Source organism: Mastomys coucha, unplaced genomic scaffold (genome assembly GCF_008632895.1).
Source record: "Mastomys coucha isolate ucsf_1 unplaced genomic scaffold, UCSF_Mcou_1 pScaffold1, whole genome shotgun sequence".
Classification (NCBI taxonomy): domain Eukaryota; kingdom Metazoa; phylum Chordata; class Mammalia; order Rodentia; family Muridae; genus Mastomys; species Mastomys coucha.
The window spans coordinates 91,053,612-91,068,090 of record NW_022196891.1 but is presented as its reverse complement, the minus strand read 5'-3'; the positions used below and the strand labels follow the sequence as shown (position 1 = coordinate 91,068,090).

The 14,479-nt window shown below is 39.2% G+C and overlaps 1 long non-coding RNA gene across 1 annotated transcript in view; it reads left to right on the top strand.

Moving 5' to 3' along the window:
- Window positions 1–11,462, top strand: part of LOC116071960 — a 22,380-nt gene extending 10,918 nt beyond the window's left edge. Inside the window, exons 2-3 of the long non-coding RNA XR_004111256.1 lie at window positions 10,341–10,467; window positions 10,989–11,462. This is a non-coding gene — a long non-coding RNA (uncharacterized LOC116071960). The remainder of the gene's footprint in view (window positions 1–10,340; window positions 10,468–10,988) is intronic.
- Window positions 11,463–14,479: the final 3,017 nt, after the last annotated feature.

Here is a 14,479-nt window from a genome sequence, read left to right as displayed (position 1 = left end):
AAAAAAAAAAAAAAAAAAAACATAATCAATAGCATTCTTTCCTGCTTAATGTTCCTACAACTGCACTAATACAAACAGTTTATAGCATCCTCCCATGCAGTGTTCCAAGAATGACACAAACTTAACAGACAGCATTGCATCTTCTCTTGCCTAGAGTTCTTACAACCACATCAGTCAACACAGCTAACAGCATCCTCTCTTCTCTGGTATTAATACAACCACTAATTAATAAGTAACTAATTAATAACAATTCAGAGAATCCTCTGTTGACTAAGGTTCCTACACCCACACTGAGTTATCAATAGTTCACAGAATCCTCTCTTGTCTAGTACCCCTATAACCACACTTACCTACCAAACTTCACAGTATCCACTCTTGCCTAGAGTTTCTACAACACTAACACAATGCAGTACACAGTGTTCTCTCTTCTTAACATTCTTAGAATCAAAGCAAATCAAGACAGTTTATAGTATCCTTTCTTACCTAGTGTTCATAAAATAACACTAACACAATATAGTACATTATTCTTTCTTGCTTTGTGTTCCTACAGCCACAGTAACTCAAGATAGTTTGCAATGTAGTTCCTTGCCTAGTCTTTCTAAGAGCACACTACCTCAAAAAATTCACATATCCCTCTTGCCTAGTGTTCATACATCCACACTAACTCTGCATACTTAACAGCATCCTCTGTGGCTGAATGTTCCTAAAACCACAGTAAATCAACACAGTTCAAGATATCCTCTCTTTCTTTGTATCCCACAATGATGCTAACAAGGTTCTCGCTAACGTTCCTACAATGACAGTAACTCTGCACACTTTACAGCATTGTAGTAGCTATTCCTGGTTGTCAACTTGACTATATCTGGAATGAACTTCAATCCAGAATTGGAAGGCTCACCTATGATCCTGATCTTGAGGCTGGGAGATACAAGTTTTTGACTTGGATCTTGGCATGGAGATCTTGAGGTACAATGGCCATGAATCCCAGAAGACTAAGTCAAGGAGATCTCTGAGTTCAAGGTCATCTGAGACAAAGCAAGTCCCAGATCTAGGCATGATGGTTCACACCTTTAATCTGGGCCATACCTTCTGCTAAACACCTACATAAGGACATTGGAAGAAGGAAGATTCTCTCTTCACGTTGTAGGACTTGCCTTGTGGGACTGAGAAACTGCTAGATCCTTGGACTTCCATTCACAGCTGTTATTTACCATTGTTGGAGAGTTGGACTACAGATTATAAGTCATCAATAAATTCCTTTATTATATAGAGACTACCTATAAATTCTGTGACTCTAGAGAACCCTAATACCAGCATCTTCTCTTGCATAGTGTCCATACAACCACACTAACTTAACACTGTTCACACATCCTCTCTCGCCTAGTGTTCCTACAACCATACTAACACAAGGGAGCATACTTGTTCTCTTTTGCTTAGTATTTCTACATCTACACTATGTCAGCATAAATTACAGCCACCTCTCTTTCCTAGTATTCCTACAACCACACCACTTCAACACAGATCAGAACATCCTTTCTTGCTTAGTGTTGCTGTAACCCCATTAACTCAACACATTTCACAATCTCTTCTATAACCTAGTGTTCCTGGATCTATAACAGTGCAACACAATTTACTGTATTTTCTGCCTATTGTGCCTACTGTACCTTTAATTTCTTACCTTCTTGAAAATGTTATCACTGGGTACTTTCAACTTCTGGTTCACCATTGTTCCCATTGTTCACCATTTTTCTTATAGCACCCCCTTTCATTCATACTTGCATGTTTTCAGGCCAAGTCAAGTCTTTTACACTGTACATTTCTTTTAATATTTCTCCTTCCTATCTCATTGTAGCAATTACTGCTTTATTTTGAATTTGTCTGAATTATTTTTTTTTAAAAACCCTTCTAATTTTTCTCCCATCCTGAAGCCTGGCCCCCTTTTCAATACATCCTCCTTCCTACAGACAGTGTTGTCCACTCAGAATGGAAATGTGCCCCCATTAACATCCTTCAACTACTCCCTATGGTTTTCAAGACAAAGTTCAAACTTCAGAGCACATAAAATTCTCTGTGATCTGGCCACTGAGTAACATTGCAGTCTCTATCATTACACCTGCAATTGTGGAATAGATGTGATTGCCACAAGCCATGTAGGCTGCTATCCCAGAATGTCAGAGTCTAGGTAATTTATAAAGCACAGAAACTCATTCCTCTCTAGTATGTAGGCTAGGAACAAGATAGTTATGGAGTTGGCATATGCCATCAGTTCCTGAGATGATACACTTAAGACAGAATGAGTGCTCAGGCCACACAGGCCTGAAGGGACCATGGCTAGCAAAACTAAGGGTCATATGAAGCCTTCAGTGCCACCCTGACAGAACAGACTCATTAAGCTTACCTTTTATTCCATCACACTATACAGATGTTCCTTTAAGGCAGAGCATTCAATGATTATTTGCTGTCTGCATTTTAACCAGTTGTGTGTCTCTACATTAACTAATACCCACTGTAAAGAGATGATTCTTTGACCAGGGCTAAAATCTGAAGTAGTCTATGGCTACAAACAGTTATTTGAAGGTATTGAAAACATGCCTATTATGCAAAATGATGGTAGTAGGTTGTCCTCAGGACCTAGGATGACCTAAGTCATGGGCTTCTGATCAGGTTTACAGTACTAGGCATGGATTACCTTCTGTGGAGTATGCTTCAAGCCCAAGAATAAAGCAGTATGGTTATTCCCATTATAGCCATACTCTTACTATACCAAATGGCATATCTTGCCTGACATGTCAATGTTGTACCTATGAAAGTTCACAGTTGTTATGATCATTGATGTTTCCACAGCCAATCCCCAGCAGCCTGAATAACACCTTTCAGCACAGTGGATACTACCCAGCAAGAAGGAAGCTTCCATCTTAGCTACAGCTTTATTTCTCTGTGTCCTGAAACCACAGTGTGTGGTGTCTTCAACAATAGGGCCTTACTATCTAGTTCTGATGAGCAAGCCAAAGCACTGACAATAGTCTATATCCTTTGAAGATCTTCCTGACCACATACTGAAAAAGAGGGTAGCCCACCCATACCTGATACTAGTGTTTCCATTTCATAACTTATGGCTTCTGGGAGTAAAGCGATTCATCCATCAGACTCCTTTTTTAAAAATAATAGCTTTTAATTGGCTTACAAAATAATAGGTCACCATATGGGGCTTTTTCATACATCCTTTGATCCAGTTAATCATCTCCTGACTCCACCATCTTTCTACTCCTTATCCCATGCAAAGATTTATACCCCCAGGATGTACTATCTCTATTTTTGTAATGTATCTGTTTCCTATGTTCCCCAGTTTAGCATTTCCAGCCTCTCAGTAGCCCTGTCCTGGCTTTAAATACATAATCTAAAATTTGAAACAACTATCTACATATGAGAGAGAACATGTGATGTGTATCTTTCTGTGCCTGAGTTTCTGGTTTAATACATTTTTCCATTTTCATCCATTTTCTTGCACATTTTGTACTTTTTCTTTACATCTGAATAAAATTCCACTGTGTGTGTGTGTGTGTGTGTGTGTGTGTGTGTGTGTGTGTGTGTAGTCATTCATCAGTAAACTGGTTTGGAGATTTCTAAAAACAATTAAAATTGCACTTCCATGTGACCCAGCTATACTAGTCCAGGACATCTACACAAAGGACTCTTGTCCTATTACTGAGACACTTGCTCATTTATGTTCATTGCTGCTCTATTTACGAAAGCCAGAAAATGGAATCAGTCTAGACATCCACCAACAGCCTTTGTTGTAGTTGTTTGTCCCGAGATAGGGCCTCACTCTGTAGCCCAGACAGAACTAAAATACACTATGTAGCCTAGGCTGGTTTGGAACCCTTACCAGTCCTGCCTTAGCCTCCCTAATGTTGGTGTTACAGGTGTGAGCCGCCAGACTCAGCTTTAATGCTTTAATTTGATTTGTATTTGCTCCTCTGCTTGTGTAGAATCATGAAAAAAAATTTGCTTAAAAAACTGACATCTGAGTAGATGCGTGGATGAATAAATGAATGCTGTGGGCCTTATTCATCTTATTTCTCCATTGCTTGGCATGGTCCCAGGCACACAATCAATAAAGTTTATAAAACTGATTTTTCCCTGAGAGGTGCTTTTGGGAAATTAAACCAAGTTACAGTGTGACTTCCTGCATTTGTCCCTTGTGTGTAGGCCCTCCTTGGGAGGACCCTAAATAGGTCTGGGTTGGATTTGGACTTAAACATGGCATGGATTTTCTGCATATTTTCTAATAAGAACACAACATTGCTTGCATCCTAGAAGATAACATTCTAATACGGTAAGGACTCAACTCTCATGACAGTGCACACTGACTGGCATGGTACTGTTGCTACTCTTCCATGCCTGTCGAGACAATTGACACAAGATTTGGGGGATCTAGGCAATGGGGAACAGTAAAGCCTTACAATAAAATCATGAATGTAAGCCAGCTGCAAATCCTACCTGCAATTTCTTCTCTTCCTACTTCGATCCAGGAAAAAATGTCTATGATGCTGTCAGATAAGAACAGGCCATTGATCTGTCTGTGTGAAAGAGGCTGGAATATTGATGTCACAAGTCCTCTGTGTGCAAACTGCTTTCAGTAAATGAGGTGTCTGAGACTCAGGCTTCTTGGACTAATAAACACCTGAAGGAGCAGAAGCCACCTATATGCTCTGCCTTTGCAGTCAGCAGTAATTTGAACTGGAAATCAGTGTTTATGTAATTACTGCCTGATCCTCCCCTCAACTTGACTGGAATTCATTGCTTGAGTGCTCTACATTTCTTAGTTCACAGTTGAGTGTGAGTGGTCCTACTGTATAATAATACGCAAGTGGGCTGGGTTCCAGCCTGAGGGAGCCAAAGGTCTCCTCCTCTTTCTTAGTGCTCTCTTACACTGACAAAATGAAGTAGGTAGCAAATTCTCTTGTTTGGCAAAATATGCATCATCTTTACTGCAGATCTATGGTGGGATTAGGTCAGAAATCCCTAGCATCTAGTCTATGGATGAGGTTAGGGTTTTTGTTAAGTTCAGAAAATTGGATACAAAATTTGATAAATACATTCATGCTTCTACCAAAAAGGTCATAGTTTGGGCCAAATTCATAAGGGACCCTAAATTCCATAGCTTTAGAGATATGGAACAGGTTGTGCTGGATGTTAGTTAGTATTTGTGCTTCTCTAGGGAGAGTCACCATGTCACTGGGAAACTGCTAAGGTTTGAGGAAAGAAGCCAAACTTGGCAGTTAATATTAGGTTCTAATCCCATCTCTTCCACTTTGTGTATGCTTTTATGATTCATTTTAATGAATCTGTTTTAGAATCTATAAAGTGGTATAAGAATTCCTGCATGTTCTGTAAAGAGGAAAAACATGGATGTACTGTGTCTAATTGTCTAAGATAACCAAGAGTTCTTGCTACATGCACAACTGAAAAGCAGAGCACTGAATGATGCAACCTAACATGCTCCACTCCCCAACCACACACAACCTCCTGCCATCAAAACTGACTCCTTGTAATGCTAGATTGACAACACTCTGATGGTGCTTTCCATCAAGAAAGTGAGACATGATTGAGGGTGGAGTGAATCATAATCTCAGCTACTCAGGTTACTGAGGCTGGAGTATTGAAAGTCCAAGGTCTTCTTGGGCTAGTGAGTTCAAGACTAGCCTGGGAAAGTTTTTGAGACCTCTGTCTCAAAATAAAAACCCACGAAAAGTGTTGGGAGTGTACCTTGGGAAGGATGGATGCATGGATGGATGAACAGATTGATAGATAGATAGATAGATAGATAGATAGATAGATAGATAGATAGATAGATAGATTGATAAACAGATGGATAAATAGAAATGGACAAATGATAGATAGATAGATAGATAGATAGATAGATAGATAGATAGATAGATAGATAAATTGATTGATAAACAGATGGATAAATAGAAATAGACAAATGATAGATAGATAGATAGATAGATAGATAGATAGATAGATAGATAGATAGATAGATAGATAGATAGATAAAAAGAAAGAAAAGGACAGACACACAGAGAGAAATAGAGAGGGAGAGAGAGAATGAATTTTGGGAGAAATGGGGGAGGAAATGGACCTAGTTAATACAGTTTAAGCTTTGACAACGGCAAAAAGAAAAGGGTCATTGCTATGGAAACTTCACCCTGACACTTCACTTCAACAAGCTGGTAATCCCAGACCATTAATCTTGATTATGTATTGAAGGTAGCCCTGGTTGGGGGTGTGCTACTAGTGAAAAGAAGTCTGAGACTAACAAAAGTGGTCCTGCACAGCTGGATAGCCTGGAAGATCTGGATATTTAGAGCCAACCCCTAGTACCTTCCATTCTCCTAACACCAGCTACACCAGCATCCCCAAAAGCTGCTTATCTTAAGTGGTCCTTCCTCACTTCCTTGCATCTCCCCCAACCTAGGTACTATTTTCCTTTAGAAGATGGTGTTGGTATTCAGTCAGCATTCTTTTAATGAAAATTAAACCCCTATAACCAATTAAAGGCAGATATGCATTTAAAATGATATCAGCCTTTAAGATATCATTTCCTTTAAGTTGTAAATGAGAAAATGAAAGTCATAAAAAATAGTAAGAGACAGAATGGGTTAATTGAGGTGGGAAGACCCATCCTAAATGTGTATGGCATTATCCCATGGTCTGGGGTTCTAGATTGAATAAACAAGTAAATGTGAACTGAGTGCCAGAATTCGTCTTTCTGCTTCCCAATTGTGTATGTAATGTGACCAGCTGCCTCATACTCCGGCTGTTACCTCCTTATCATAATGCACATTGAACTGTAAGCTGAAATGCCTTTCCTTCCTTAAGTTGACTCTGACAAGTATTTTGCCATAGCAAGAAAAATAACTAATAGTTACAGTGCCACATGAAACAGCTTCTGTTCTGTTTAGTCCCATGCAAGACCCAGACCTGGAACGTGACTTTAACATGGACCAAACATGACAGGTAACAGTAAAGATCATCACCTTGGAAGGGTTTGCAGCCCCTAAGGACGAACAATAATATGAATTAACTAGAACCCTCAGAGCTCCCAGGGACTAAACCACCAACCAAAGAGTACACATGGTAGGACTCACAGCTCCAGCAGCATATGTAGCAGAGGATGACCTAGTCAGTCATCAGTAGGAGGAGAGGCACTTGGTCCTGTGAAAGTTCTATACCCCAGTGTAGGGGAATGCCAAGGCCAGGAAGTGGGAGAGGGTGGGTTGGGGAGCAGGGGGAGGGGGAAGGGAACAGGGTTGGGTTGTTTTTTTGTTTATTTTCAGAGGGAAAACTGGGAAAGGAAATATCCTTTGAAATGTAAATAAATAAAATATCTAATAAAATTTCAAAAAAAAAAAAAAAAGATCACCTTGACAAAATCTGCAATCACTCAAGAGAGAAAGGTCTAATCACATCTATGAAGACTATACAGATGACATTGAATGGAAAGATGCACAATGAGTTTGAGCGATACCATCATTTGGGCTGGGCCCTAGACTGAATTAAAAGAATAAAAAGATGAGGGGCCAAGCAGAAGCATTCATTTCTCTAATTCCTGACTGTGGCTGCAATATGGCCAACTACCTCAGGATCCTGCAACCAGGACTTCCTCGTCAGGATGGGATATACCCTTAAACTGTGAGCCAAACTAATTCCTTTATCTCACAAGTTGCTTTTGTCAGACACTTGGTCACAGCAAGCAGAGAAGTAGAATTTAATACATTGCTCTCCATGCTGGAATCAGGAATGAAATTGCAAAGTCCACAGAAGTCACCAGTAAGCCCAAGCACATGCCACTCAACATAAATGCTCCTGACAGTGTGACTTGTGAAAAGCTTTGCATTCTCTTTGGGGCCTGAGAGATGGGAAGCTATTTTCCTGCCAAGAATAAACATACAATCTCTGCTCTGATGCTCTGGGAAGGATAAGGACTTTGGGGACCCCAGTTACTTTTTTCCTCTCCCCTTCCCTAACCCCCAAATCCCAATCTCAATACAAAAGGTTATAATTTTCCTGGGAAGAAATTGTGTTGACCTCAGGTTCCCACATAGAGTGCAATATTTCTGCTTCACTGCACAGCCTAAAACACTGCTAAAATAACTAGAGAGCAGGATGTTCCCAAACAGGTAAGTGCAGGGCGGGCCAAACAGAGGTTTCACAGAGGTAATTGAGGATGGGACTATGACCAATTTACAGAGATTCTAGTAAATGACAAAGAGCTGGGGTGTGTCTGATAACTCTCCCCTTCCAATGCCCACTCCTCTGCTGCATCCCACCGATGGTGCAGAAAGTGGTCAGCATACAGCGGATGAAAAAGAAAGGGCAGGTTCAGCAACTCCTACTTCCTCAAGGACATAGCTTCTTAAACTGAGGATCATGAACAGTATGTGAGTCATGAAACTGAATGTGGGTGTCAGGAAATCTTGCAACAGCAAAGATTTCTGAACACTAATGAAAATAATTAATTTAAAGTCCAATGTATGATAAATCCGATGTGTTTCTGGTAGGTGTATCATGTGGCATCGCCTGGTTCTGTAAAGTCCTCTGCGTGCAGTCAGGCTACACAATGTTAGCCAGTACTGTCTGAAACACCTCAGCTCAGAATCCAGACTACTGTACATTATGAACTGCATTATGAATTGCATCCATACAATGTTTCTGCTTTTCTAGAAACATGATGGCGTAAATATAGAAAACAATATTTTTTTACCATCACTCCTCATCAGGTAAACATGAAACTAATGTGCTTTTAGAGTGTATGGTACTAAAATATTTGTTTCCTTTAAAAAACATTGTTTGAATTGCTGGTTTGAGAACCTGAAACAAAATAATTAATGGAGTTTAACTTGGAGTTAGAGTAGGATTTCCAACACTTCTTGAATGACCCTGAGCATCCATCTGGAATTCAGTATTCTGTTTTTATGCAACGAGGCATCCCCATCATTAACTGTTACAAAATCAACACATAGATCAACCCACAAATGTTGAAAATGTTCTATGACCTACAGTATCAGCCATTCAAGCCCTGAGTGAGTAAAATCCTGAGTAAACATGTACTGTTGACATGAACATGGCCATGTCAAAGTCACCAGAGATTCAGGCCATGAAGAAATGACAAAGCCTTCTCCTCAGGGTGAGGCTTAAAGGGAAATAGCAAGGCCTTACCTTCTACTCCTGGTGTAGACGCTGAAAAGTATGTGCACAAAAATGTCTACCATAGCTTTATCCCCTGTATATTTATGGCTCTACAAAGATTTCTCCTACTGAAGTTAACTGAACTTGTCCCCCTGGTACAGCTGTAAATCATAAGCCCTGCCTCCTCCCTTATCAATACTAAGGCTCCACCTCCTCATTTAGCTCTGTGCAATCACCTCACCTCCCTCTTCTACTCTACATAAGAAACACACTGAGCTCATAAATTGCTGGGTTTTCTCTAACCAAGAGCCAGACACCTAATTCCAGCTTTCTATCCATGTTCCCATCTGTCTGTCTTTTCTCTACTCTCTTACTGCCCCAGTCAGGTCTATCCCGGGAGCTGTGTTAGATGTGGCACAGAGGGTAGCCTTGGGTATCATTTCTCTTTGTAAAACATTTCTAATCTCCATGCTGTGAACTTGGTTGCTGTGTCTTCTAAAATTTTCTGGCTGATGAATATCAATAAAAGCAGTGCACCTCCATAGTCCTTGACCTCTAGGAACCACAGACACTAAAATTTGGCATTGGTGTCACTGATTGGATTTGTTCAGTGTAGAATGAGCCACAGTAACTCCCTGAAAATTTCTCCTAAATGAACATTCATGTAGAGTTCCCCTACACTTAGCTCAAATTTGCTAAAGATATTACTAAATTACAAACTTGCTAAAGATATAAATATATATTTAACATCTTGGGGATTAGTAAACTTCTATTTTAAAACTAAAAACCCTGTAAAGAGAGAGACATAAATTACCAAATCTTAATATGTGTATGATATTCAATCTGTTACCCCCTAATGCTACTGATGTTATAGGAACAAGAAAGGCCTGCTGGGAAAGGAAAAATATTGCAAAGTAATTTTGGAGTTTGGGATATGCCAAAATAAAGAACCAATAATGAGAATATAAATGTGATACCTAGCTGTTCTTAAACATACCCTATAATCAGACTCTAGGTTTAGTGACCAGATAAAAGGTCTCATTGAATCTTGATGTCTACTATACAAGATAATAAGGAATGAGATGCTTAGTCGACATGAGATAAAATGCTACTGAAAATGAAACACCATATTTTATCCAACAATACAGGATCTGCCCACCTGTAATTATCAACTCCAGATTGATTTACAAAGGAACAAAAGCATAGAAATACAAGGAAACAAAGAAGACACATGACAGAAGCAGAGAAGAAGTTTGGTTGAGTGCTCTACTGAAGGTAGAACAAATATTAACATTTCTACTCATTTAATAATTTAGTTAACACTTGTAGATTGTATAGACAATACAAGATATATGGTGTCTTTGTCTCTTCTGGAACCTTTTCACAATGCCAGCATTTCACAACACTTCTGAGTGGCTCCTTAGTAATGGGCCATCACTTTGGTACTATATGCTCTTGCTAGGAGGTTACAAGTGCTTGGACCAGAGTGAGGACTTATTCCAACAGCCATCTGACCAGCATACTATGCTAAAACTCAGTAAATTAGATCACAGGATCAAACAAACAAAAGAGGACAGAAGAGATGTGTATAAATCAAGAACAGCTTTGGTGTGGTAAAACCACAAGTAAGTAAAGGCCATGAGCAAGAGAGAAGAGACTTTCACTCCACAGAGAGAAAGGTCAGACTTACCCAAACCATCAGATCAGCAGAGAATTGTCTGGCTACTGAGGATATCATACTTGATTACCAAAATGTGATCTGTTCTGACATGTTCTCATTTGTCTTTGTGTTCCAGGTACTACAAAGAGGACTGGAATCCAGACAGAGCAGAATGGTTGTGCCAAACTAAAGAAATAGAGGCAAGAGTTCAGTGAGGCCATGGTAGCTAGAGTGCACTGGAAGAGAATAGTAGAGGTAGCCCCAGAGAAATCTCAGAACTCTGAGGAAAGGTCATTGGCTAAGCACATATGACCACACAAGAAAGACCATGAAAGTGAGCCGGAAAGAGGCTTCCCAAAGCAAGATCCAGACTGATGTGTATTCTGAACTTAGCTGGAGATGGGCATTTACTCCAGTCCTGGGGGCACCGAAGACACCCTTGGAATGAAACCACCATATGAAGAATCATCCCTGGGCAAAACACTGCTCTGAGCCTGACAAGGGAAGTAAAAGAGGAAATTCACTGGGGTCAAATAGATATGAAATAGCTGAAAAGCAAGCTGAACTGTGGCAATCTTTAAAATAATACTATAAAACCCGACTTCCAACACAAAACATTCACATCTGTTTTCAATCAAACGTGTGCAAAGAGGTAGAAAAATATGAGCCCAGGACCAGAGAAAATTGAATTGAAATGAAACTAGAAATGACAGGTGACACAGAATTATCCACAAAGTTATTATATTTGCTACCTTTGATATACTTCTTACATCCAGAAAGGAAGAAGACAGCAAGAGTAAAATGAGAAGAGATAGAGGTGTACGTGTGTGTGTGTGTGTGTGTGTGTGTGTGTGTGTGTGTGTGTGTGTGTGACAGAGAGAGGGAGAGAAAGAGAATATATGTGTTTGTGTGTGAGAGAGAGGAGAGGAGAGAGCGAATGTGTGTGAGAGTGAGGGAGGAAGAGGGAGAAGAAGGGAGAGAGAGAAAGAGAAAGAGAATGTGAGAGAGAGAGAGAATTGTGTGTTTGTGTGTGTGCGTGTGTGTGCATGTACAAACACGTACATGTTTCCAAATAAAACTCCTGGACATACAATGAACAAGTTACTAAATTCAATATTCTTGGAAAAGGTTACCTCATCAGAAAGAATGGAAATATTGCCACTTGATTCTAGAAAATACAAGAAAGCTACTGTGTGTTGGTTTGGTTTTGATTGTTACGATTGTTTATTTTAGTGCTGGCAGAAAATTTAAATCCAGGGTCTTGTATATGCCAGGCAAGTGCTCTGTCACTGACACCTCCTAACTCTTGATATTGTTTTGTTTCTTTTTCTTTCTTTCTTTCTTTCCTTTTTTTTTTGAAACAAAATTGACAGTTTATTTATTTTTAGGGTTTTGGAGATAGGAGACGGAAAGGGTGATACCAAAAGGGGTCTGGAGTAACACAGACTGAACCCAGATGCCTAAGATACATGCTTTCTCAATGGAAGAGAGCCTGTGAGGGTTTTTTTTTGTTTGTTTTGTTTTTGTTTTTTATTTATTTATTTAAGTTTTATTGCATTATGATGAGAAAAGATACATGATTTCAATTATCTGAATTTGTTAACACTTAAAAACATATTTTTAGTAAATAGAATTAAATCACATTCTTGTTTCCCTTTTGTACCCCAACTCCTCTGAGACCCCCCTTCAATATCTACCATATCTTTTTTGTCATATTCTTTAAAATTTATAAAATATTATAACAATAAAAATGAGTATTATAAAAGTTGTTTGATATAAAACAACAATCAATTTAACAATCTTATGTAGATGCTTGTCTACAGCAATACTGAAAATACATAGGTTTTTCTCAATATAAATTTTAAATAACTCCAAACATATTAATTGTATATTTTAAAATAATACATCACTACTAGTATTTTTAAATGAACATAAATATATAAAGTCTTTTTGTTTGTTTGTTTTGTATTTAGTAGAGCTTAAAATCTTGGCTCTTACTGTGGTACAAGCCCAAAATAAGAACAATTTTTAGACATTGGATTTCATTGTAATAAGGCTGTACTTCAATGACCCTCACATCACCAAAGGATTTTTACCTCCGTCGTAGCTAAGCTGAGAGTTGATAGTTCTGCTGCGCCAAAGAATGAATTGTAGGCAGGATTTTTGGATACAGACTTCCTGCTATGGTCAAAGCTATTTGACTTGAGTGAGTGACTTTATTCTCAGCCCACAGAGAACAGGTTACATTCATTTCTTGAAATGGTGTGTGATGGTCTATCCATGATCTCACTATATTGCTCTGGTTGGCCTTGAACTCACTGTGCAGCCCAGGCTGGCCTCAAATACAGGTGTCCTCACTCCACCTCAGCTCCCTGAGCGCTAGGGTTACAGCGGGTATCACACATACCTGAAATGTTACTGAAAACTGTACCCTTCTTACCCTTGACTTTAGTAAATCAAGTTCAAGGAGTTTAACAAGTATTTATAGACATAACTACCACCCCAGCCAGGGCAAGGAGCATTTCAAACACCCTACAGCTCCTTGCCTCCCTTTCCTGAAAGCATCTGTATTTGTTGGGTCAAGCAAGACATCTTTTCTCTGTCACTACTTTCCCCTGAATTCACAATTCAAATGGAATAACATAGAATACAGCCTTTTGTTACCTGTTTTGCTTACAGAATAATGTTTCTGAGATCTGACCATGTTGGGTATAGGATGGCTCATATCTTAAGTCACCAAGCAGAATTTGACTATTCACCATCACTAAGCATGATGACACAGAATGCAAGGAAATGCTGTATTCAATAGCAGATGGGAGAGTGATGGCTAATCAATCTAGACACGTATGTCTTAGTTATGGTATCCATTTCCTGATAAGACATCATGAGCAGAAGCAACTTGGTGAGGAAAGAGTTTATTTCATCTTACACATCCAGGTAACTGTCTATCACTGAGGAAGTCAGGAGCTTAAGCAAACAGGAACAGAGAGTGATTAGCCATCACTCTCTCATTTGCTATTGACAAGAACTGATACAGAGGCAATAGGAATGTTCTGCTTACTGGCTTGCTCCTCATGGCTTGCTCAGGCTGCTTTCTTATAGCATTCCCCCAGGACTAACCAGCCCAGGAGTGGCACCACCCACCATGAGCTGGACCCTTCCACAACAATAATCCAAAAAAATAAAAATAAAAATAAAATTGCACCACAGGCTTGCCCCTCAGTCAATCTGGCATTTTCTCAGTTGAGGTTCCCTCTTCTTAAATGGCTCTAACTTGTGTCAAATTTACATAAAAATAGCAACACAACATCCTGACCAATTGAAGCATTCGAAAACTGTAAAATAAGCCAACAATCTTTGTGAAGAATGGCCATGTTTATCAATATGAAATAAATATGGGGACAGGAAATTCTTGAAAATATTAGTCAAAACTTTCCAAAGTTGAAGACCACAAATATACACAAGCAATTTGCTAAAAGAAATGCAAACAGAACAACAAAAGCATACCAAGGTGTCTATGAAATTCATGAACTTGATAAAGAAGAAAGCTTCCCAAAAAACTAGAGAGAAAAACTCACAACCATGCAAAGTGGTAAGAATACAAAGGCTGCAGCTCATACTGAAAAG